At 48.4% G+C, this 25,992-nt stretch overlaps 1 long non-coding RNA gene across 2 annotated transcripts in view; it reads right to left on the bottom strand.

Annotated features, from left to right (window-relative positions):
* Positions 1-802: 802 nt before the first annotated feature.
* Positions 803-25,992, bottom strand: part of LOC119535747 — a 42,549-nt gene continuing 17,359 nt past the window's right edge. The window contains exons 2-3 of one of the 2 annotated variants that reach the window (XR_005217286.1): positions 24,444-24,766; positions 803-2,283 (exon numbers count right to left, since the gene is read on the bottom strand). This is a non-coding gene — a long non-coding RNA (uncharacterized LOC119535747). The remainder of the gene's footprint in view (positions 2,284-24,443; positions 24,767-25,992) is intronic. The other variant, XR_005217285.1, reaches the window with a different exon arrangement.

The following is a 25,992-nucleotide window of genomic DNA, read 5'->3' as shown; positions in this document are numbered from 1 at the left end:
CACAATCTATCTCTGAACATTTTCCTTACATCAGAAAGAACCAGAACAAGAATAAAAAATAAAAGTGAAAAAAGAACACACGAATCATCCCCCCATCCCACCCCATTTGTCCTTTAGTTTTTATCCCCATTTTTCTACTCATCCATACACTAGATAAAGGGGGTGTGATCTACAAGGTCTTCACAATCACACTGTCACCCCTTGTAATCTACATTATTATATAATTGTCTTCAGGAGTCCAGACTGCTGGGTTGGAGTTTGGTAGTTTCAGGTATTTACTTCTAGCTATTCCAATGCATTAAAACCTAAGAGGTGTTATCTATCTAGTGCATAAGAATGTCCACCAGAATGACCTCTCGACTCCATTTGAAATCTCTCAGCCACTGAAACTATTTCGTCTCATTTTACATCCCCCTTTTGGTCAAGAAGATACTCTCAGTCCCACGATGCCAGGTCCACATTCATCCCCGGGAGTCATATTCTGCATTGCCAGGGAGATTTACACCCCCGGGAGTCGGGTCCCACGTAGGGGGGAGGGCAGCGAGTTCACCTGTCGAGATGACTCAGTTAGAGAGAGAGAGGGCCACATCTGAGCAACAAAGAGGTACTCAGGGGGAGACTCTTAGGTACCATTACATGCATGTTTAGACTCTCCTTTGTGGTAATGAGCTTCATAAGGGCAAGTCCCATGATCGAGGGCTCAGCACATCAAACCGCCAGTCCCAATGTTTGTGACAACATCAACACCAGTCCAGGTGAGGATGTCCAACACATCCGCACCTTCCCGCAGATCCTCGGGGCTGGGGAGGGGGAGGCTGTAAATATATTTTTTATTATCTGCCCAAATTACTCTGGGATGTGTCACTATTTCACTCCACCCTATCTAACCTACCGTATCTCACTTCCTATTCAAAGTTCCTGCATCCTCACTTTTAAAAGGAGGAAGCTGCCCCAGGGGCTGTGAGTGCGTACATGTGTATGTACATACATATACATATATGCATGCACAACAATACATATTATAGAATAGGGGAAATGTGGTCACTGCTGAAAGGACATTTTTTCCTTGTTTCTTCTGGTCTCTTCTACACACACAGACAGAGGCTATGGGCAAGGTGAGGTTATTCAGAAAGAGGGCTTGGCCTGTAAATGGGAAGTTGGTTTCTTAGGGTAGGTTTCTTAGGGTGTGGGTGAATGATGTTTAATCAGGGATAATAATTGTGACTATTGATTCGATGTCTACTATGTGCCAGGCCTATGATAAGCCATGCCATGACTTACTCCTACAACCATGCTGGGGGGTAAGTATGCCTGTTGTCTCCGTTTTGCAAACAAGCAAACTGAGGCTCAGAGACCCCCACCAAACTGCCCAAGGCCGCACGGCCTGTAAGTGGCAGACTGAGTTCAGTGTTCTGATCGGTCTCCTGCAGAGGTTGGTCTCTCCTCAGCCCTGTGGCACAGAGAATAGGGAACAGGACATGTGTCAGGTGTCTCCAGCTGTTCAAAAAGAAAGACAAACTGGTTCCGAGCCCCTGTGCCTTAACTGTTTTGAGCATGGGTGGGTTTTGTTTGTTTTTCCTACATCACTTAATGCTTAATCATTTCTGCTCAGCTTTCCAGTTCTCAGGCCTGTAGCTCTGTCACTACTCAGCCTCCTGTCCCCCACTGCAGATGTTCCCAGCCCCTGAGCTGCCCCACCCGGCTCTTCCAGCTCAGCTGCCTCCCCCGGGGCCCCCTCAGCCCTCACCCCTGTACACAGACAGGCAGAGTTTGCAGTACCTGCAGCGAGGGCAATGGGCAGTGGGGCCTCACCTAGAGGGAAGCCTGTCAGGCTCCTGCCGCCGGGGTCTCTGGGCTCCGGCCACCCAGAAGAGAGGGCCTGCCTGAGCAGAGTGGGGCGCTCGGCTGCCCCCCAGGCCACGTGTTTCCCATCACCCAGCCCCTGCGTGCCCGGCCCCCTCCACCCGGAGCCTGCCCAGGGCCCTGGGAGGTGAGCGGGAAGGGGGCGGTTTGTGTTGCTGATGAAAGCTGCAGAAACCAGTACCAAGCACACAAGAAGAAGCACAGGGCTGGCTGTGGGTCACAGGCGTGCTTGGACTTGTCTCCCACTTGGGGAGATGGAGACAAAGACTGCATTATCCCCAGAATGAGTGACTGCCTCCGCGGACTGTTTCCACGAGAGACCAGGGAGGAGCGATGCCTTTGGTGTCCTGCGTTCCTCACAGTGTCCCCCGGCCGAGTATGTGGTTCCAGCAACATTCAGGAGTCCTGGGTGTTGGAAACCTTGAAGGGTGTAAGCAGAGAGACAGCACCATCAATTCCTGTCTAGACTAGATTTCTGGAACCCACATCCCCAAGATGAAAGGGTACATTATGAAGACAGGGCATAAATCTACCGTGCCAACAAGACCCACATTCACGTTGGATTATTTATGCCTTTTGCCTCCCTCTAGTCCTCGCCTGTGCCATTGCAATCCATTACCCAGTCCTGACAGATTCACTTAAGACATTATAGCCTCTAAGTAGCCGATCACATATATTTTCATTCTGAGGGGCCATGCACTCCAGGCCGGTTTGCCCCTTCCCAGCTTCCCACAGTGTTGTACCTTTTTGCTTGGGGCCTTAAAAACCCCTGGAAGGCTAAGGAAGGGATGGGGGTGGTCAGAACCGAGCAGTGAGAATTGGCTCGGGAGGCTCCCCGCATGTGCATTACTAATCTGGCCTCCACTGCACCCTTGGTCCCGTGCCCAGTGCCTCTGTGCCGGTAGTTGCTCAAGGATGTGGGAAGCCACCAGAGCGAGGCTGCTGACGTGGCTCCTTTCAGAACGGCCAGCCCAGGCTCCTCGGCAGCTGGAGTTCACCCTCTGCCCAGTCACCCGGGGAGAGCAGAAAGGGCAGTGAACTTCTGCCAGGTCAGATGGTTATCGGCATTGAAAACCAGCCATGGAGTTTCAACCGATACCAGGGAGCCAAGTCTACCTCTCACCCAGGCTTGGGTCCTGCATTTCTTAACTGTCTCTAGGACATCCCAACTTGGATGATCCCCGGCCATTTACAACGTAAGAGCATGAGGCTGGGTCAAGTCACTTCATCTTTTGAGGCCTCAGTTTTCTCATCTTTATCACGAGATCCCTCTGACGCAGTGCAGCAGGAAAAGAGGAGGGGTGAGCTTTGAAATCAGAAATATCTGTGTCTAAATGCTGGCTGTGCTGTGTGACCACTGGAAGGCTCCTTAACCTCTTCCACCCTCAGTTTCCTCATCTGTAAAATAGGAGTAAATAATGTATATTGGCAGACAGTGTTGTGATTCCCAGTCTACAGCAATGGCAATCACAGCTAACATTTATTGTCTGCTTACTCTGTGCCAGGCTCTGTTCTGAGTGCTCTGTATGTACTGAGTCACCTAAATTGTTAGACAGCCCTCTGTGGAGTGGACACAAAGTTAGAGAGTGGTTATGTGCCTTCCCATGGCCATGAAGATAGCAAGTCCTGGATCCGGGATTTGATCCCGCAGTCACCCCTTGACTATTACACTGTGTTCCCACTCCAAGAGGATCCCCATAAATGTCAGTTCCTTTCCTTTTCCTTCCCTCTCCAAGTTCTACATGCTCTCTAATCTGGTGACCAAAAGTAACATCCCCTATTCCGTTCTTAATGTTTACATGACCATCCTCCTCTTCCCACACACTTCCCCGTTGATGCCTGCCTTTTACCCCAACCCCTTTACCGCCACACTTAATAAGTTCCAATTAGAAGGAACAGCTTTGTGCAAATATCCTGGGGCAGAAGGGTGCCTGGAGGAGGACTGAGAGGGGGTGCCTGGTGGCTGCCTCGGGACGGGCAGCAGCTGCAACAGTCAATGGAGCCAAACACCCTGAACTCGGAGGCCACGTGAAGCAGTTTCTCTGCACGCTAGGAGACATGAGGGACTTCTGAAGGATTTTCAGCAATGACGTGATCCAGGCTCTCTTTCTGAAATGCAATTTTCTTTCTATGAGAAACTTTTCCAAGAGCCAGCAGTGCCTTCCTACATCTCTGGGCCAAGGTTTCTCTGCCTCAAGTTCCAGGCCCCTGTGCAGCATCAAATGGGGACATGTGTCTGGGCTGGGAACGAGGTGAGGGCTTCCTGGGTGAGTGGGGAGGGCCACAGAGCCCCCACACTCCACAAACCTGAGTGCCCATCTCCAATGGGCCCTTCCACCCCCTAACTCACAGTCCCCCTCTGTTTCCCACTCTTAGAAGGCCCTTCACCTCTTTTCACAAATCTCTAAAATGTATTTCTTTTCCATTACATTTTAAAAGTAACTCTAAGTCATTCTGATCAACTCTGGCCTCTATGTTTCCAGAGAGCTCTAAGTCCAGTCATCGTGTGCTGACAAAGATGTTTCCTGAACACCTACCAATTGCCAGATCCTGTGCTAAGCCCTGTTTTGAGGGCACATAGCTCTGCCTTCAGAGCATGCACAGTCTAATGCTGGGGAAAGGACATGGTGTGGACACAGGTAACTACACAACACGGAGAGTGAGGGGAGCTGCACAGTGTGATGGGGGAGGGGAGGGGTGTGGGTCAGCACAGACTTTTCCTAGTGGAGGTGACATCTGAGTTGAGCCCCAGAGGCAGAGCTGGACACCCATGCATGGGAGAAAGGACACTTTCGATGCAGGGAACAGCAGGAGCACAGGCCACCTTTGTTCAAACACTGGTGTGGGGTCAGGAGAGACGAGGCCAAGGGGGTTTAGAATGAGATCACTCTTGCTTCACACAGAGCTTCACTCTTGCCCCAAGCTTTTGTGTTCCCAGAGGGACCACCTAGCCGCACTTTTCTTAACAGTCCCAGTGCCTGGAACTGTGATCTGAACAGCGTGGATACTCAGACATGCTAGGAAAGTCTCACATGCTCTGTATATGAGTCCTGTGGGAGACGGAAGGAATGGGACTGAGAAGTGGTGGTTGGCCCAGAGCTGTCCATCCTCTCTACCTTCATCTCAAGCTATTCCTTCCATCTATGGTTCTTCCCAGCCATCATTTCCAAACCTTCCTTCTTAAGTTCCAACTCAAAAACTACCTCCTCCCTGTAGTCTTTCTGGTATCTCCAGCTGGAGGACAATGCTCCCTCTTTGGAACTTTGGAGCTTCCTTAGAACTGTCCCTTGCCTCTCCTGCATGACTGATCACTCTCGCCATATATGTTGTTTGTCTGGGTATTGGCTCACCCTGCCCTTCAGAGTGAAGGGTCCATGAGGCATCTCTCAGCACCTCTTCCCTTCCTGACATCCTGCCACTTTCATATATCATGTGCACAAGAAGTGTGTGCTGCCTGAGACAGTAGCTTTAAAAAGAGGCCTTCCTGGGCCCCAAGAGCTGTGGGCTGAGAGGTGGTTCGAGGTCCTGGGGGTGCCTTGGAGAGTTCTGGCATTTCCTGGAGCTACACTTATCTCACTCTGTACCTACCTGGCAGCCACCTCCTCTGCCCTCCAGAAACGCCTGGGACTTGATGCTTGAGCCCTGATAAGATGGAGTGCTCTGTTCACCTGACTCCCGGTACAATAAAACCTGCTGTCACTGCACTGAGTCATTCAGGGAGGCACCACTTCCTCCTTGTGTGTGGGTTTGCTTTTTTTTTTTTTTAACCACTCTCTCACGTGCTTTAAAAGCAGCAAGAGCCAAAAATATAACCATCAGAGAGCTGGGAGAATCGGGGGGCCTATTGGAAAGAGGGACCCTCTTTCTCTTTAGGATTTTGGAGTATGCTCTCTTGAATCTACTCACTCCAAAGTGGGTGACGTCAGTCACATGAAAGCCTCTCTCCCTGCTGATTTGCAAATACTTCGGCTCCTTTACAACTTGAAATTGGGGCACATTATCAAATGACTCGATTAGGCATTTATTGCTCATTTCTATCTACCCTGCAATGTTCTGAGTGCTTTAGGGTTTACAAAAGAATTATGGCCCCAACCTACCATCCGTTCCAACCTGCCATCCCATGCTGAACCTCAGCATTTGTGTGACGCCTCAGTTCTCTGGACCAGGGCCAGCAACAGCGGTAGGGAACTGCCATCTTGCCCCCAAAATTGCCTACACATTCCCACCTCCAGCCAGGTGTTTGCTCAAGCTGTTCCCTCCACCTGGAATTCCCTTTCACCCCTATTTGCTTATGAAATTCCAATGTATCCTCTTACAACCCAGCTCTAGAGTAACAGTCACCAGGAAAAGGGAACCAATTTCCCCAAGCGGAATTCCTTCCCACTTGCCTCCTGGCTTTCATTGCAAATTTCTGTGCCTCTCCTAAAGCAGTGGCTGGTGTTTCTGTCGAATGCTCCTTCACACACAGGGCCTGTGCTCATGCTGTGAAGACAGAGGCAGGTGTTCCAGAGCTGGAGAGACCCAGGCCTGGTGTCTTCCTTGTCAGCCTCAGTTGCCCCAACTGCAGAGTGACGGGCTTGCCCAGAGCAGGGGTTTCCCGTCCTGGCTCTGCCTAACCATCTCCTGGGGCACCTGTTAAAAATACAGATTCCTGGGTCCCCTCCCTGACTGACTACATTAGATTCTCAGAAGGTGGGGCTTAGAGTTTATATTTTTAAAAAGCTTCTCAGGCAACTTGTACATAGTCTGCTGGTGCTTACCCCAGATTGCAGCCACTATGCTAGAGGACTCCTAAAATCCTATGACCTTGTGGTTTCTTGAAAGATCAATTTTTTTCCTCCTTAATTTGATGATTCCCTGGAATAAAATACATCAAAACCACCACCATAAGTACAAGTCTGGTGCTTAAATGGGAAAACCCTGGGTCATGACTCCGGTTTCATGTCTCTCTAGGGGCTACTATTTTTTTGTAGACAAATAAATACATCTGGATCTGAAGATTACCCATAGTTGAAAACACATGCCTACCATCATCCATCACTCCGCAATGCTTCAGAGAAAGCCAAGCTGACGTAACAAGGCAAACTTGTGTCCAGATAAATTCCATTACCTATTTTTCCCAATAAGTTCTTGAGAAGCAGTTGCTGTGCTCTCTGTTGCCTGGGTCATTTGGGGCTTACAATTCAGGAAGACTGTGGTTGGCTCCTCCACAGAGGTGGTGCAGGGTCTACCTGTCCAGTGTGCCCTCCTGGAATAGTTCTGGACAATATCTCGGTGTGGGTCTGGTTCTCTGAAAGCCCCTCTTTCTTGCCCATTTCTGAGCTGGATTTCTAACATTTTTGCCAATTCTGTGGACAACCCCATTTCCTCTTATTAAAAATCTTTGTACCTAAGTCAACTTGAGTGGATTTCTATTGCTTGCAACTCAGAAACTTTACTGATATGTATATGGAAGTATTTGTTCTGAACCAGAGAAGTCTCAGGGAGTTGCTACCCCTGAGCAACAGATGAAGGCTGCTGTGTAGAAGAGAAACAAGCTGCTTCTATTGGCTCTAAAAGGCAAAGTCACAACAGGGAATGCTTTGGGGAGAAATATCTCAACTCTACACAAGGCAGAACCTTCAGAGCTAGTCCTCAGGAACATGATGGGGGGAAGTGAGCTTAATCCCTGCTACTGGAGGGGTTTCTTGGAGGCTGGCCTCTTCAGTTGAGGATGGGCTCATTCATTTGATAAAGGTGTCTCTGCTTTTAAGATATATTTCCCTTTCTAGTTGGGTTTCAGTACAAAGAAGGTGCACCCACCCCAAAGCCAATTCCTTCTGTCAGTGAATAGTTACTAAGTGTCCACTAGATTCTAGGCACTGGGGGCCCAAGGACTCAAAAAGTACAGCCTGGTGGGGAGAGAATGATGTGCAAACAATTATAGCGCATCATGAAGAAACGATGTACAATGTGCCATGAAAACACAGAGAAGAGAGTCAGCAGGCCAAGGGGCATGAACAGCAAGGAAAGCTGCAAATGCTAATAAGTCAGCACTCTTTTTCTTACTGGATTTAATTTAACTCATGGCATTTAATCAGACAGCAGTTATTCAGTGGCTGGGTCAGCATACAAAACATGAATAGACAAGCTAAACATTTAATAGGGGATCCCAATTGATACAGATGAAAAAAAATTATAACCGAAGTGAGAATTTTTCTTTCCACAATAGCTTGTTATTATTGGAATTACCCAGCTAGCAGGCAGGCAGACAGCCGTAGTAAGAACACCAGGAAGGCTAAGTTCTTGGCTGGCTTTGAGATTGTGCTTTTCTCATCTAGAAAATGAGAGGATGGAATTCAAAGATCTCAGGTTATGTTTCAGTTCTAATCTCATGGGCCTCTTAAATAACCTCAACTCTCCACTTTTTTCTGAACAGCCATCATTTATTGAATGCTGACTATATGCCAGACACTAGCAGCCTTGCAGATTGTATTTAGTCCTTTTAATACTCCTGCAAAATAGGTATAGTTACCCCGTTTTATAGATGAGAACACCAAGGTGCAGAAAACCTTAGCCATCTTCCTAAGGTTACACAGCTTGCCATGACTGAGTTGGGATTTAAAGCCAGGTCTCCTGGACACCAGGATCTCCCAGGCACGGAATTAATCACTGTGCTCTGCTGCCTCCCTCTGTGAGATACTAAACTCTCCTCAGAGGAGAAACAGGAGTTTCCTGGAGGACAACAAGAAGGGCATGATGGGGGTCACATTTTAGTCTGAGGGAAGCATAAAATGATGGAAGCTGGAGTCTCCGAGAAACGAAGCTGGTAAGGCACGTTGGCGCCAGGTCACTGAAAGCTGTGAGTGCCAGATTGTGGAGCTTGGGATTTATCCTCCAATAAACACTGATCCTGTAAAAATTTGTGGGTCAGCAAATACATGGGGCTGTGATTCAGGATAGTGGCACGGTGGCATTAGAGATGGGAATGAGGTTTAGACAGAAGGTATGAAACTAGGTAAGAAGCACTTTGATAGCCATTAGAAGGATGTTGCTCTCCATCTCTCTCCGGCACCTTTCCCAGGGCTGGTTCCCAAACTCCCGAGAAGTTATGCCTCCCCAAAATGACTTCGTGGAGACATCTGTCCTCATCCTCTTTGGAGAGACATCACCTGTTCATGGAAACTCCCCCTGTTCTCATCTGATGCTATGTAAGTGTCAATAGTACTCTCTGCCATAAGAATGGTGGGTCAGGATGTAGGAGGTGAGAAACACTTCCCACACGTGGCGTCCCCTCCCACGCAGCACTTTGGCCATGTGGAGTCCCACACAGGTCTCGGGCCCTTTAATTAACAGGAGGATCAGGGAGTCCCAATGAGCCAACCACAAGGACTACAGGGCCTTCAAATCTCAAAATTCAACTAGGGGTCAAGGAAAGGATTTCTATACACAGAAAGGAGTTCGTCTGTGTCTCGCCCTCCATCGAAAATGTTCATGAGAGCTGACACTCCCCGGAGAGGTGGCCAGTGCCACAGAGTCTGGAGTCCTTCCCACTGCCAGGAAGGTGTCCTAGGGCAGGAAGACGAGGCCTCCCTTGCCACAAGCTTCCACCACAGACAGTGTGAAAGCAGTTCCGTGGAAAGGAGCTCGCCTGGCAACTGTTCCTCGTGTACATTTGCTGGCTGTCTCTCTTCCCGTCCAAGGTCCCCTCCAGGGTTCTGGGGCTTCCGGAGACACAGCTCTCACCTGGGCATCCTGACCAAGGGGGTTTTCTGAGGAAATACTTTCTCAGAGAAGAATGTCTGTCCCTGGAGGCACTTAGAGAATCTCAGGCTCTCAGGGCTTAAAGGATGTTTAGGGGACAAACCTGATCTGCTACCCCAGGCTTTGACTTGTTTTGCTGCATACCTGACACATTGTCATTTAACCTCTATTTTAACATCCTGGGTCTCAGACCACTCACTACTTTTCAAGAGAGTCAATTCCATTGTTGGGAAGGAAGGGTTTCTGTGTTTTGAAATATTACCCATTTCCCTGTAGCTTCACCTACTGTTGGTTCTGCTTCACTTCCCTAGGGAACCAGAAGAGATCAGAGCATCCAACATTTGCCTCATTTGTACACAATGAGCAGAGGGGAGGTATGCCTGTTAGCGACTGCTGTGTAACAAGCCATCCCACAATGCACTGGCTTAAAACAACAGTCTTTTATTATTATTTCACAAGTCTATAGGTGAGCTGGATGGTTCTGCTAATCTGAGCCAGGCTCGGTTGATTTTGGATAGGCTCACTCTATGCTTTTTGGGGGCTGGCTGGTCTAGGACGGCTTCAGTCTCACATCTAGCAGCTGGCTGGCTGCTGGCTGCCACAATGGAGGTGATTGGACCTTATGTCTCTCACCATTCAGCCTAATAGCCTGGGTTTGTTCATATGGCAGCAGTAAGGATTCCAAGAGAAACACCAGAAGTGTGCACGGCTTCTGGAGGCTAAGCTTGAAACTGGCGAATGGTCATTTCTACCATATTCTATTGGCCAAAGCAAGTCACAGGCCAGGATATAGACGTCACTTTTTGATGGGAAGGGTTAAAAAGTCACATTGCAAAGGATGTGGACACTGGGAGGGATGAAGAATTGGGGCCACTTTCATAAATAATCTCTCAGAGGAGAAAAGAAAATGGTAGGAAAAGAGAAAAGGAACCATCTAGTCCCTGCTTATTAATTTTTCATAATCCTAATATTTGTGATTATAAAGGAAAAAATAAACCATGAGCACTGAAGAAAATTTGGTAACTATAGAAAAATATGAAAAAGAAAATTAATTTTATCTATAATTCACTACACATTTTGGGGTATTTGTTTTCAGTCTTTTTACATCTATAAGCATATATATATATATTTGTAACAGCTTTATTGTGATGTAATTCCACATACAGACAATTCAGCCACCGGAATTTTTTAATATACTTAGAACTGTACAACCATCACCATAATTGATTTTAGAACATTTCCCAACACCGTAAGGAAACTCCAGATCCTTTAGTAGTTACCCTCATTTTCCCTAGCCTCACAGCCCTGGCCAACCACTAATCAACTTTCTGCCTCTGTAGATTGACCTATTCTGAACATTTCATATATATAGAATCATGTAACATGTGATTATTTATTGCATTCTTGTCATAAATAACACTTGGTTGTTGTATATAATCCTTTTTATATGATGCTGGATTCTGTTTGCTAGTGTTTTCTTGAGGATTTTTTGGACCTTTATCCATGAGATATTGGTCTGTATATTTATTTTCTTGTGATTTCTTTGTCTGGTTTTGGTATTGCAGTATTGCAGTAATACTGCTAATTGTTCCCTCCTTACTGTTTTTTTTCTTTTCTTTTCTTTTTTGGCAGAATTTATGAAGAATTTGTATTAATCCTTTTTTAAATGTTTGGTGAAATTCAAACATCTGGGCCTGGGGTTTTCTTTGTGGCCAGTTTTAAAATTACTAATTCAATCACTTTACTTGTTATAGTTCTCTTAGGATTTTCTATTTATTCTTGAGTCAGTTTTGATAGTTTGTATCTTTCTGATCTAAATATGATTTTAAAAGGAACTTCAGATGTATCTTTGTATCATTAAACATTCTTTGAAAACATACGTTTAACAGTATCATAAGTTTGAAACATATGGTATTGCTTCCTTATTTTAGAATAACACCTTGGCCCAAACTGAAATGGACTTTATTCTGTAGCCATAGAAACAAAGTGCCCTGAGCATCACTGGCTGAGCAGCAATGAATATGGCAGCATCCTGAGGTCGTCATAGTTTGAAATTCAAACAGGTGAAAGAAAAAAGATGGAAAGGAAAAGAAAGGGGACCTGCGAAATGGGAGGGGGAGGGAGGGAGCAGATGCAGAAGAAAAGCAAGAAGAGGGAGGAGAAGAGAAAAATAGGAAAGAAAAGTACATGTGCGGGGTAGTGGGTGTTACCAATAACTGATGCATGTCCACAAAGGACACCTAGCCCATGGCCTGCTTGTCCTTGCAAGGTCACTTATTCATCTGTTCACTCCTTCAACAGTTTCCATAAGGATCATGGAAGGAGCTGCTGGTAAAGTAATAAATCAGATAGGGTCCCAGCCCTGGAGAAAATCACTGTCTAGTAAAGCATTGGACACAAATAATGTGAATACAATAGAAGGAATGATAAAAGCCATAAGATTTGGAAGCTAAAAGACTAATAGGGGAAAAGACTTTCATAGCAGAGGATAACATCATCAGCAAAGGCAGGGTCCTGGAAAACAGGGGCAGGTCAAGAATTGTTGCAGTTGAGTTTGGCAGGAGTGGGAAAGAGCAGTGGGGGACAGGTGGAAGCAGTGGGTGACAAGGCTAGAGAAGTAGTGGTCCAGAATACAGGCTCTGACCATGACTGCTTATCTTAGTGTGTGTGGCGGCAGACTGGGATGTTCTGGCTGACTGCAGGACCCCACATTTACAGCTTCAACAGCCTTCAGAACTGGCCTGAGGGTCCACCTTGCTCCGATCCTGCAGCTCTAGAAGATGAGGGCTGACCATGAACCCCTACAGAGCTTCATGAAGGAGACATCTGCAGGAGACTCCCCAGAACCAATTCAGCTCCCCAATCCAGGCTTGCACTGAAGCCAGTTCAGAACGTCTCCCTTCCTCACTTGGCAAGAAAACCCTTTGTTGCAAACTGATGCCCAAGCTTCATTTCACTCATGCAAATTTTGCTACAAAGACAGAAGTGTGGCTGCTCCTTAGAGCTCAAGGAATGTGTATAGGGTGCATTTTCTCACTTTTAGTGGTGGCAGTGGATGGAGCGGTGGGGGAGGGAGAGGAAGGCGACGTCTTGTTGCTGCAGAACCCCATGGTCAGGGTTCTGTCGCAGGTTCCACTCAGGGAGAGGAGGGTGGAGCTTGGAAAGGAGGATCCCACTGGATGGACCTTGGGCCCTTGAGATTCTGAGAGAGAGAGGCGTCACCCCACCGCATTGGACCTTATCCACAGCCTCTCCCCTCTGGAGAACAAAGGCTGTGAGGCAAGGAGGAAAACAGATTAACATTGTAAAAGCTCCCTGGGTCTTCAGCCAAGGAACAGCAAGTCCCAAATAAACTTACAGGAGGTTGTTTAAAGGGAAATAGGCCACAGAAGCCTGCTAACAGCAAACAGAAAGCCATATAGGACTAGCCATGCCACTTCTGCTGTTATGGAAGAACAGAATCAGAAGCCATCTCCTGGGAGGAGCCCCCTTTGGAGGAACATTTAGACACACAGGAAGAGCGTGCACTGGTGGGGCTTTCCTCCCTGCAGCACCATCAGGGTGGAAAGAAGGTCAGCATCAGGGATTCAGAAACAGGAGGCTGGCAACCTGGAACATGCAGGGACTTCCCTTTCCTAAGCCACAGTTTTCCCAGATTCAAAATGGTCAGTGTCGTGTCTTCTGCCCACCACTACCTGCCCCCTCTCCTCTTTGTTGTAGTGTCCCTGTGTCACCTAGTTCAGTCTGGGGGCCCTCATTGAGCCTGAAATCCCTCTTAAAACGGGCAGACAGAGCGCTGCTTCCTCCCCACCCATAACGAGTAACCTCAGGAGAGCCGTCTGCAGGGTAAGCCCCACATGCCACAGGCAGCCTGTGCTTTGCCCCTGGGAGAGCTGGGAGCCATGGCAGACTAGAGCCAGGAGACTTGGCTACTAGTTTCAGCTCTGCCACAAACCTAGTCTGTGGCTTGGGGCACACCATTTAGCATCTCTGGGCCTCAGTTTTCTTTCTGTGAAACAATCCAGGGTCATATGATATTTGTGAGTTGCAGGGGTCCTTAGAGATCTAGTCTGTGGGTGGCAGACAATAGCCTGCTGGCCAAATCTGTTTGCTGCCTGTTTTTTTTTTAAATAAAGTTTTATTAGAACACAGCTAGACCCACCATTTACATATTGCTCCTGTCACTACAACAGATTTGGATAGTTGAGACAGACACCATGTGGCCCGCAAGCCTGAAACATTTGCTCTCTAGCCCTTTACTGAAAAAGTTTGGTGAGCACTCCTCTAGGCCCACACTATCATCTTACCAGCCAGGAAATTGAGGCATGCACAGGACAAGAAATTTGCCAAAGCTCATAGAGCGAGTCAGGGCAGACGTGAGGACAGCCCAGCTTTCTTGATTTGAGTCAGCAGAAAGGTCTTGCCTGGTCTAAAGCTCTCTATCTGATTCTAAAAATGCCATGGGGCTGTGTCGGGGGAGAAAGCCTGTGCTGACAGAGGAGTGGATTTTGTTCTTCTTTTTCAAGATGGCAGAGTTAGGGCAGAGGCTGGATTCTTTCGCTACAGGGAGCAGCCCTGTTGAGTCCGGTGTGGCAGGTGCGATGTGGGTCAGGGTGGGGAAACTGCACCTCGGGGATGCTGGGCCACAGAGCGGAGCCAGGTGGCTCTCTTGAAAGGCAGCAGTGATTCAGGATGGAATCAGAGGAGAGCTGGCCTCTGAGGACATTTTAACCACAGGTCACAGATCTTGGTAAACTTTCATTGGCTTTTGAACCACAGGGAGATATTTTTTCTTGCCTCTTTGCTTACTGGCTGTTTCCTCCTTCTGGCATTTATTAATCTGACTGGTTAACCATTGAACCCAACTGCAGACTCCTCTTATTTCAAATCCTGTTCTGCCTGTTGGCTTCAGAAAAGAGCTCCTACTAAACAAACCTACTTTTCTTCTCTTTCTTTTCATAGCCGGAGTTAACTGATAAAGAAGGTAGGGTCAGGGGTGCCATGTTTGCTATAAAAGCCACACCCCAAAATCTGTGCCCTGGGAGTGGGGGGGCCTCTCCATTGCAGATCAGCAATGCTCAGAAAGAAGTTGACCTGCTGCCACACACATAAGGCAAAAACAAGTTCATTCAATTAGTGCGGGGCACATTTTGGAGAAGACATTTTAAAAGCTTTAATTTATCTGATTTCTCAGCCATTGAACAAAGTATATCTCCTGCTTCTAAATGCAATTGCTATTCTGCTTTACTCTCCCACCACCACCACCCCACCCCACCCCCAGGTAAAGGGGAATAATTTAGGCAAGGAGAACGAGGAAAATGGAGAAGGAAAGGGAGACAGCAGCTATGGGAGGGAAGACAATGAAGAGTCTGTGGGCTCTGATGTGAAAATAATTTCAGAGAAGAAACTTCTGAACAGAAAGGGATCAGAGCCTTGCATTAGCCCTGTTGCCATTTTCTTTTGCTTTTTTAGAATCCACGGGAATGTAAGCTCTGTGTGGGCAGAGATTTTATTTGCTCACTGCTGTGTCCCCAGCCCCTGGAACAATGTCTGGCATAGAGGAGGCGCTCCAGTATTTGTTGAATGAACCGATGAATGCTGAATTAGGGGTCTGGCCACTGGCCACAGCCCTTCATCAGGTGATGGAGGTGCCATAGTTGTTTATTGGTTTCCTTTTGCCCAAACATATTCAGAAGCTCTTTCCCAATTGGGTCAGAAGTGATAGTGTGAGTCCTCCAAATTTGTTCTTCATTTTCAGGATGGCTTTGGCTATTCAGGGTCCCTGTATGCTTCTATATAAATCGATGATTGGGTTTTCCATTTCAGCAAAGAAGGTTGTTGGAACCTTGACTGGAACCGCATTAAATCTGTAAATCTCTTTGGGTAGAATTGACAACCTAAAAATATTTTATCTTCCAACCTATGAACACAGAATGCCCTTCCATTTATTTTCTAGGTCTCTTCTTTGATTTCTTTTAGCAATATTTTGTAGTTTTCTATGTGCAAGTCCTTTACATACTTAGTTAGATTTATTCCTAGATACTTGATTCTTTTTGTTGGTATTGTAAATAGAATTTTTTTACCGATTTCTTCTTCGGACATTGTTCTTTACTAGGGTATGGAAACTGTACTGATCTTTACATGTTGATCTTATAGCCAAACACTTCGCTGAATTCATTTCTGAGTTCTAGTAGTTTCACTGTGGATTTTTCAGGATTTTCTGTATATGAGAGCAAGTCATCTGCAAATAAAATTTCACTACTTCCTTTTTAATTTGGATTGTTTTGTCTGTTTTTGACATTTCCATAAATGGAATCATAGAGTATGTACTCTTTGTGTCTGTCTTCTTTTATTCAATATTTGTAAGATTCACCCATGTTGTTTGGGGTAGCTGTTGTTCATTTATTTTCTTTGCCGAATAGTATTTCACTGTCTGACTGCACAAAGTATATTTAAATATACTACTATAGATAAGCATGTGGATTCCTTCCAGTTTTAGATATTACAAATAATGCTGCTATGAACATTCTTGCACATGCTTTGTGACAAATGTATGTATGTGTTTCTGTTGAGCATATATCTAGGAGTGGAATTGCTATGACTATGCATATGTTCAGCTTTAAAGGATAACACACCAAGCAGTTTCTGAAGTGGTTGTACCATACAGGTGTTTTGTAAAAGCTACCCAGGTGATTCTAATGTGTGGCAAGGTTGAGAAACCCTACCTTTGCTACCCCTCACTTACTAAGGGGTGGCAAAACCAGACCTACTGCCATCACTACCCTGAAATGCCTCCCACCGCTAAAAAAAGAGGTGGAAGGAGGACAGGGCATCATTGGCTATGAGGGAGGGCAGTGTTCCAGGTGAGAAGCTTGTCCTTCTGTCCTGCGGAGAAGGATGAGAGCTACATGCACACTGAAGCCAAGTAAGGTGGGTTCATCACAAGAATCTGTTAGAGATTGGGGCATCTGCAGGCAGGGGAGACTGGCACCTCAGTCCCAGCTGCCTGCTTGCCAAGGGTTGAACCTGCAGCCCACCCTGGTCCCACCATTCAAATGGACTCAAGTTGGGTAGGAGAATTTCTGGAATAGCTTAACAGATAACCCCTGAAGGAAAGGGTCATACACTAACATAGAAAGAGCACCAATTTCTTTGCTGGGTATTTCTGAAACTGGGAGCCTTGCTGGACTGGCTAGTGCCAACAGGGATTAGGAGGGACTGTGAAATCTGTGTCTGGGAAGAAGGAAACTACTGAGGGTGTGGAGGAGAGCATCACAAGTCCTGCTGCTCCAAATGAGCTCGTGCAAAGCAGAGGAAGGACAGTAGTCACTGGGCTGCGCAGTGGATGTGAAGCAAACACCACCCCCACATAGGGAGCTGGGGATTTGGACAGAAGGACACTGTTCCTGGGGAGATGGCCATATTGGTGGAGGCCTCCAGCAGCCCGAAAAACCAGAGTGAGGCCAGGGACCTCCCTACCTGGGGAAGAGAGGAGGACTGAAGGAACTGGCCTGGCCCTCTTCCCCATGCCAAATTCTTCGAGATATTAGTACAGCCAGCATCAGAGGGCAGGAAAGCTTGGAAACACACATGAGATTGACAGGTTAACACAAGATCAACCGAGATTTTTTGTTTTTTTGTAAAATTAACATAGCATAAAATCGCCATTTTAAGCATTTTCATGTGCAAAATTCACTTGACTGAGATTTAATTAGCTGAAAACGATGCAGTCTGTCCAATATGCCTCAAAGGAATAGGGAAGAGGGGAAGCAGTGATTTTTCACTGCCTGATTAGGAGGGGGTGTGTGTGGGGGGCACAGACAATCTAATGACAGTCCTATGAACCTTTTCTTTTTTAACACTGAGCATCTCTGTTTGTACATCCCACAGGCAACTAAAACTCATCATACAACATTGTGAATGCATTGTCTTACTCCTCTACAAACCCCCTTCTAAAAAAAAAAATAAATAAAAACTTGTTTCCTTCCTTTTCATCCCTATATTGGCAGCACCACCATGCACTGATCAACCACGCCCAAATCCTGAGATTTCCAGATTTCACTTTCTCCTTCACCCCCATCTCATGTCATTAACAAATCCTGTCCACTCTACCTCCTGCAGACCTCCCTGGTTCACCCTCTCCTCCCTGCCCTCACTGCTGTGGCCTTTGCTCAGAACTCGGCTATCCCTCCCCTGGACTGCAGCAGTAGCCTCCTCTCCAGTCACCCTCCTTCAATCACAGGCTCTGCCCTGGGAGCTTTCCAAACCTGGCCCCACCTCATCACCCCAGTGTCAGCGTAACAATCACTTCTGCAGCAAGCCTTTGCCTGACCACCCACCACATGCCTGCCCAAGCAAGAGCCATCCTATTTTATTTTTTTCATTCTAGTCGTTTTATCTTTTCTGTACTACTTATCACGACCTGAACCAATCTTGCTGATTTACTTGTTTACTGTTGGTTATCGGTCACCTCCCTTCAACATTAGAATATGAGCTCTGTGAGAGCAGAAACCTCCCCTGCGGGTTCTCCATCGCATCCCCTTCCTCTAGAGCTGCACTGTCCAATATGGCGGCCACAAGCCACAGGTGGGTACTGAGCTTTTGAAATGATCCAGTCTGAATGAGATGCAGTGCAAATGTAAAACACACACACTAGATTTTGAAGACTTGGAAAAAAAATAATGTAAAAGATCTTATTAATTGCTTACATTAATTCCCTATTGACATGATACTACTTTGGATCTATTGGCTTAAATAAAATATATTATTTAAAAAATTAATTTCACCTGTTGTTTTTTCCTTTTTTAATGTGGCTACTAGAAAATTTTAGATTACATAATTGACCCGCATTATATTTCACTTGGACAGCTCTGCTGTAGACGGTTACAGGACTCATTCAACAGGAAGATGCTCAATGAACATTTGTTGAATGAATGAGGGTAGCCGAGTGATCTTTCTAAAAGGCAAATCTCATCCTGTAATGCGGGACACTGATTACGTGCTTCAACTTGGCGGGCCTGGGCTGGGGGACCTGATCAGCCCCTGGGGAGGGTGGTGGGCACGGGTGACAGCGCCCTCCGCAGCCCCCCGGGCCTGGGAAAGTGAGGCCGGAGGCAGGCCCCATTTCCTCACCCAAAATAACACTGTTAGGGGAGGCTTGCCGGAGGGAACCGCCTTTTCCCCACCCCCTTACCTTGCCCGGACACTCCCCGTTGCCAGTGCAACTCCCATTACCACCAGTGCGCATACATTGTTGCCAGACACCGTTACCGGAGCAACTCTCGCCCCTTTTCAATCAACCTCCGCGCCCTCTCAGAACCAATCCAAGCCTTTAACCTCTACAGCTACCCCGCCCTCTAAACACCCGATATAAGCTTGTACTCTCCCCTAATAAACTCTCTTGGCTTCTTCACCCTAAAAGAACCGTGTCCCGCCTGTTCCTTTCTCGCCGCCCTCCATACTTTGCACGCCACCCCGCCGGGGACCTGGCCAAGTCCCCCGCCTCGCCCTCGCCTCCGGGAAAGAGCCCCCGCTGCTGGTACCCTCCAAGCAATCCTGAGAGCCTAGGATTTAGCAACCGGCCGCCACCCCCCCCCCCCCCGACGAATCCACTGCGACCGCAACTGGCGCCCAACGTGGGGCCCCTGGAATTAAAAGTCCTCTCCACGCAGCGGTCCAGTGAAACCACCCGCTCGCCCGGACGCCTCTCCAGCTCCCCTTCTCCTCGCCTGCAAAGTAAGGGCCGCCTCTCCCTCGCCGCCCCGCGGAGCCGCCTCTCCCTCGCCGCTCCACGTCTGGAGCCGCCTCTCCCACGCCGCTCCGCGCCCGGGCCGCTCTTCCTTTCCCGCATTAACCTAGCTTTTGCCCCCGACTACCTTTCGTCTTCTCTTCCTATGTCCCCCCATTCCTCCTAACACTCTTCCTCCAGTAGCTTTCCCTCTTCCCCTCCATTACTTTGCTGTGGTCCTTTGTGTCTTTGTTTCTTTGTTTCGCGTGGTGTGCCTCTTTGCGACCGCCCCCCCCCAAACTGCTCTCGCTACTAGAGGCTCCTGCCTTCTATTCTCGCCGTCTCCTTCGGCCTCGCGACCACGGTTTACCTCATTTTCTTTACTCAATAATCAACCCCCCTTTTTTCTTTTCTCACTCTGCTATGGGTAATCGTCTATCTGCACGCCAAGCACCCCAAGTTCGTGCTCTGGCTGGTCTCCTAGACACACATCGCTGTAAAGTGTCTGTCCGGCAGCTGCAGGTATACTGGGACCTCCTGCTGCCCTTTAACCCATGGCTCACCACTTGCCATCTTTGGGACCCTGTTACTTATGATCGCCTTATTGATCGGGTCACCAACGCCATGGAACATGAGAGCAAGCGCTTCCCTCCCGGCTTGCTCCCCACCTTAATAACCGTCCGCTCCTGCCTTCAAGGCTCCCTCCCCCCTGATCGAGGCCCCATTAAATCCAAGGAGGCCCTATCAACCCAGTCAACAGATTCAGACAGTGATACTAATGTAGACCACGATTCGGACACAGAGTCCTTAGTTGAGCAGATTAACAACGCGCTCGAAGTGACTCCCAAAAAACAAAATAACACTGAGCCTCGCCAAGATGGCGAACTTCCTCCTCCTCCTTCTTCTTCCATCGAGGGGAGGAAGTGCTCCGGCGATGACGTCAGCCCTAAGCTGGGCCGGAAACCGCAAGCGCTTTACCCCGCCCTTTCACAGGGCGGAGCTAGTCCACCATCTTATGCCTTAGCCACTCCCACCGCGCCGCCGTCTTGCGACGCTTGGGGCCTCCCACTTCCGCCTCCCCCTCCGGCGAGCTCCCCCTCGGAGCCGCTACCGGCAGCTGCCGCCGCTCCTCCCACCCTGCCGACTAACAACCCCTGGCTGCCTTCTACACCTCAAGGCAACCCTTGGGGCAACGCTCCCCCTACCCCCACTCCCGCGCCAAGCCCTCTGCAAGCGCGTCCTCCTTTCTCTCGTGCTTTTCACTGCTTTCCTCTTAACCTTACCCCCACACCACAGAAACCGTATGACTGGTATCCCATTGACTCTGATACTATTAAGCAGCTTCGCAGGGCCGTCAAGGAGGACGGGTTAGGTAGCCCATACGCTTCCCAAATACTGCAGGATCTCGCCATGGACTTTTGCCTCCCCCAAGACTGGGCCCCGCTTGCCCGTTCCATTCTTAACCCCGGCCAGTTCGTTGATTGGCGTGCCCACTTCCAGGCAGAAGCAGCTAGGCAAAGTGAGCAAGACGCAGCCACTGGAGTCTATCATCACCCCGAAGCTTACTTGGGCACGGGAGCGTTTATAAATGCATCTGCCTATATTAATGCACCTGCCACCTTTTGGCCTATCCTTTGGGGAATCGCCTTACAAGCGTTTGCCAACTGCTCTGCCTGTCGGCCTAATAAATTCACCAAGCTCTTCCAGGAGCCGAGTAAGCCTTTCGCCACCTTTGTCTCCAGAGTTGAAGAAACCTGCGCTCGAAAGCCCTCCAGCCGCACCTCAACTACAAGCAGTGCATCCGGAAACCGCACCTCAGCTACAAACAGCGCATCGCCAACCCCACCACCCCAACCTTTTCTACCCCCCTCTCATTACTCCTCTCCCCTCTTCAGCCTTATCCAAGCAACCTTCACCTCACTAAATGTCTCCTATCCCAATCTTACCTCCTCTTGTTGGCTTTGCCTCTCCACTTCCTCCCCCCTGTATGAGCCAGTTGCCTCCAACCTCTCCTTTTCAGAAAACACAGAGGACAGCCCCTCGGAATGCAATTGGAATACCTCTGCCGTCCCCCTAACCTTTCATTCAGTCTCCTTTACAGGAAAGTGCATCCGCCCTCGCTCAAGTAACTCTCCCAACCTCACAGCTTGTGCCGACTACTCATCTCCCAGCAGCTCTGCAAAATTTCTCATTCCTCATAACTCCTCCCAATGGCTCTGCTCCTCTACAGGGCTTACCCCCTGCCTTAACGTGCAAACCCTCAATACAACTAATGAAACTTGCCTCCTAATTGTCCTCATCCCTAGGGTCCTATACCACAGCGAGGAAGACTTCTTCCTCCGCCTGGAAACAACTGCAGCTTCTGCCCCACTGCAAAAGCGAGAGCCCATCACCGTCCTCACGATTGCCTCCCTCCTAGGTCTTGCAGGCGCTGGCACCGGAATCGCTGCATTAGCCAGTCAAGGCTCCGCCCTAACTCACCTCCGGGCGGCTGTTGACGAGGACATTCGTCACCTACAAGACGCTATTTCCCATCTTAAAAATTCTGTCAATTCCCTCTCAGGTAGTGCTCCAAAACCGCCGAAGTCTCGACCTTCTCCTCCTCAAAGAAAGAGGCCTTTGCGCCGCCCTAGGAGAAAAGTGCTGTGTATATGCCAATTCCACAGGTCTCGCTGAGGACAGCCTAAAAAAGGTCCGAGAGGGACTGGAACAACGCAAAAGAGACCGTGAAGCCACCAGCTATTGGTCCCACATCTTTACCCCCCTCCTCCCTTACCTCCTCCCTCTCCTCGGCCCCCTACTAATGATTATTCTAGCTCTCACCTTAGGACCCTGCATTATCCGCAGAATTGTCCAGCTTGTAAGGAAACAAACGGATGCTATTTTCTCCTCGTTCGTGCAAGTCCAGTACCAGCGACTCGCCACCTCTGACGCTCCCTACTCCGAGATGACAACCAACCCTCCACGACCTCACCGCCACCGGTCAACCCGCCGACCGCGAGGCCCTTCTCGATCGTCTGAACATCGCACCAACCTCGAGCTCCAGCTTCTCTGAACCTCCAACTTTAAACCCCCCACCCTCGTCCATCCCGCAAGCAGCAAGGCCCCTGTCGAGCGCCCGGGCGCCACACCAACGCCGAGCTCCAGCCTCGCTGAGCCACCGTCAACCCCTTTTCCCCTCCCCGGCCTCCCCCTTCCCTCATCCCTTAGCGGGCCTCTCCGGTAAGCTTCTTCCTTTAATTAGAAAAGAAGGGGGAAATGCGGGACACTGATTACGTGCTTCAACTTGGCGGGCCTGGGCTGGGGGACCTGATCAGCCCCTGGGGAGGGTGGTGGGCACGGGCGACAGCGCCCTCCGCAGCCCCCCGGGCCTGGGAAAGTGAGGCCGGAGGCAGGCCCCATTTCCTCACCCAAAATAACACTGTTAGGGGAGGCTTGCCGGAGGGAACCGCCTTTTCCCCACCCCCTTATCTTGCCCGGACACTCCCCATTGCCAGTGCAACTCCCATTACCACCAGTGCGCATACATTGTTGCCAGACACCGTTACCGGAGCAACTCTCGCCCCTTTTCAATCAACCTCCGCGCCCTCTCAGAACCAATCCAAGCCTTTAACCTCTACAGCTACCCCGCCCTCTAAACACCCGATATAAGCTTGTACTCTCCCCTAATAAACTCTCTTGGCTTCTTCACCCTAAAAGAACCGTGTCCCGCCTGTTCCTTTCTCGCCGCCCTCCATACTTTGCACGCCACCCCGCCGGGGACCTGGCCAAGTTCCCCGCCTCGCCCTCACCTCCGGGAAAGAGCCCCCGCCGCCGGTACCCTCCAAGCAATCCTGAGAGCCTAGGATTTAGCAACCGGCCGCCACCCCCCCCCCCCGACGAATCCACTGCGACCGCACTGTAACTCCCCTGCTAAAAAGACTTTACTGGTTCCTTGCTTTTGGCTGGACCAAGTTTATGCTCTATGGTGGGGCATATGAGGCCTTCATGATCAGATCCTACCTCTCCCTCTGGTCTTATTCTTTGCCCTTCCCCAACACAGATGCACTGTCTCTTTGCACATGCAACTGTCTCTCCTACACTGCATCTAGCAGTGAGCTCCCAGGTACTTTTCAAGATGCAACTCAATGTCATCCTTCCAGAGAATCCTTTCTTGCACCTATAGGCAGAATCACCTCACTGTGGCAGGGCCACGAGTCAACTGTGAGGTTCACCACCCTTGTTTCTCCCATCATCTCATCGGGGTCCTCACCTTACATGTGCATCCTCGTCTTAGATTATGGCTCCCTGGGGTGAGCAGGGCTGAGGCCTATTCATCTTTCATTCTTCAGACTCAGCATAGTCCCTGTACCAAAGGTGCTCATTAAATCTTATTATAATCTAGAGTCTATAACATGACTAAAATACAAATTATAAATGCTTAAATGCCCAGCTATGAAGAAAGAATCAAGTCTTATTCAGATGATCTTTTGCTCCATAATAGTAGCAGCTTTACACCACAATGTACTCCTGTCTCTGGTAGTTCTGTGAAATGACTGGGTTCAGCTGATGCGTGGTTCGCACCTGGGGTCTGGTTACAGTCAGACGCAGTCAGATGACTCAATTGGACTGGACATCTGTTTTAGTTTCCCAAGCTGCTCAAACAGATGCCATGAAATGGGTCGACTTAAACAATGGAAGCTCATTAGCTTATGGTTTTGAGGTTAAAAGAAAGTCCAAATCAAGGCATCATCAAGACAAGGCTTTCTCCCTGAAGACTGTGGCATTCTGGGGCTGCTGCCAGTGATCCTGGGGTCCTGAGCTTGTCACATGGCAAGGCACATGGCAGTGTCTCCTGGTCTCTCCCTTCCCTTTCAGGTTGAGCTTCCTAACTCCTGTGGCTCTCTCTCTCTGTGCCTGAATTTTATTCTGCTTATTAAGGACTTGAGTAATAGGATTAAGATCCATCCAGATTGAGGTGGGCTACACCTTCTTCCCTGAAGTAACCTCATCAAAAGTTCCCATTTACAATGGGTTCACACCCACAGGAATGGGTTAGGTTTAAGCACATGTTTTTCTGGGGAACATATAGCTTCAGTCACCACAACATTTAAGCAGCCCCTTCACTCACATGCTTGGTGCTTCAACTGGGACGGCTGAAATAACTGGAGCCTGGCAAGGAGACACTTTCCACGTGACTGGCTTCGGAGTCCTCAGAGCATGATGGTCTCAGGGTAGCCAGACTTCTTACATGGTTTTCCTTAGAGCGGGGGTTTCTCAGAGACCCAGTCCACAACTGCAAGGCTCCCTCGGCTTGCATCAGAAGTCCCGCAGCATTGCTTCTGCTGCAAGCTCTTGGTCAAAACCGAGTCATGAGGCAGCACTGATTCCGGAGGATGGGGCTTCCCAAATCCCAGGAGACCAGATACCACCAGTCTAATCTGAAACTCAAACCTGGACAGATCAGTGATACTCACTTACCTTAAGTATCTCTGGGAACAACACAGAGCAAAAATAAATACTCAATGCAAATACATACTTTAAAACAAAATCCCTTACTTAACAAAATATAGTGCTTTGGACCTCAGCTGTGCATTATATTCTACACCCATGCCCGGTGTCGGGGGAAACCTGCAGCACTTCAGGGCAAACTAACTTTGGTGAGTCTCCATGAAAGACAAGTCACATAGTTTTAGAGAGTGACCAAGGGAATGAATTAGGACTGTTCATCCAGGGAAGGTTCTGGGAGCATTTGCTTGATGACTGAGCAGCACTTCCAGCATTTGGTACAGAGTGTGAAGGTAGTTTTCTTTCCAGCTCCCTTTCTTAATATTTGGACAGCCACCTGGAAGGAATGAAAGGTGGCTGGGATTTAAAGAGGGAACAGGAGTGGGTAAGAATGTTCAACACTGTTACTTGCAATAACAATTAGGAAATAACCTTGGTATCCAACAATAGAAGACTTACTAAGAGTTGTTACATAACCATATGGTGCACCATTATGCCAGCATTAAACACTGCTTAATGAAATATTGGCAAAGTGCATAAGAAATTGTTAGGTGAAAAAAAGAATCAAGACATAAAGCTTTGCGTAAAATATTCCAATATGTTCAAATGTGTTAGTGCATAGAAAAAAGACTAGAAGTTAATATATCAAAGCTTCAACAGTGGATACATCCAAGTAGTAGAATCATGGGAAATATCGTGAATGTTTCCTTGTTTGTACTTTTCGTATTTTGCAAACTTCATAAAATGAGTGCATATTATTTTTACAATCAGAAAATAAAATTGAGAGTGAGATGCAACCCCACTGGGAAGTTGGGGCTGCATAACGGCCCCACGGTGCCCCAAGGGGCTGCCAGGGATCAACATAATTATCCCTCGCTAGAGTTGAGGCCTTTTCAGCTACTGCTTTAGACCAATAGTGCTTGGTATCATGTAAGTTTTCTTAACTTCTCTGGACTTTGGTTACCTCCTCTGTAAAATTAGGGGGTTGGACTACAGGATTAAATATACAGATATCTGTAGACCTTCAGAATTTACAAGCACTTTTCCTCATCTTATTTGAGCCCCACCATGGCCTGATGGTGGAAACCAGGCAGGTCTTATCATCACCATTCGAGCCATGAGAGAGCAGAGGCTTGGCAAGGTAAGGACACTAGCCCAGGGTCACTCCCATG

Source organism: Choloepus didactylus, chromosome 1 (assembly GCF_015220235.1).
Source record: "Choloepus didactylus isolate mChoDid1 chromosome 1, mChoDid1.pri, whole genome shotgun sequence".
NCBI classification, from domain to species: Eukaryota; Metazoa; Chordata; class Mammalia; order Pilosa; family Megalonychidae; genus Choloepus; species Choloepus didactylus.
Note: the sequence above shows the minus strand (reverse complement) of the source record. Positions and strands in the feature narration are given on the sequence as shown.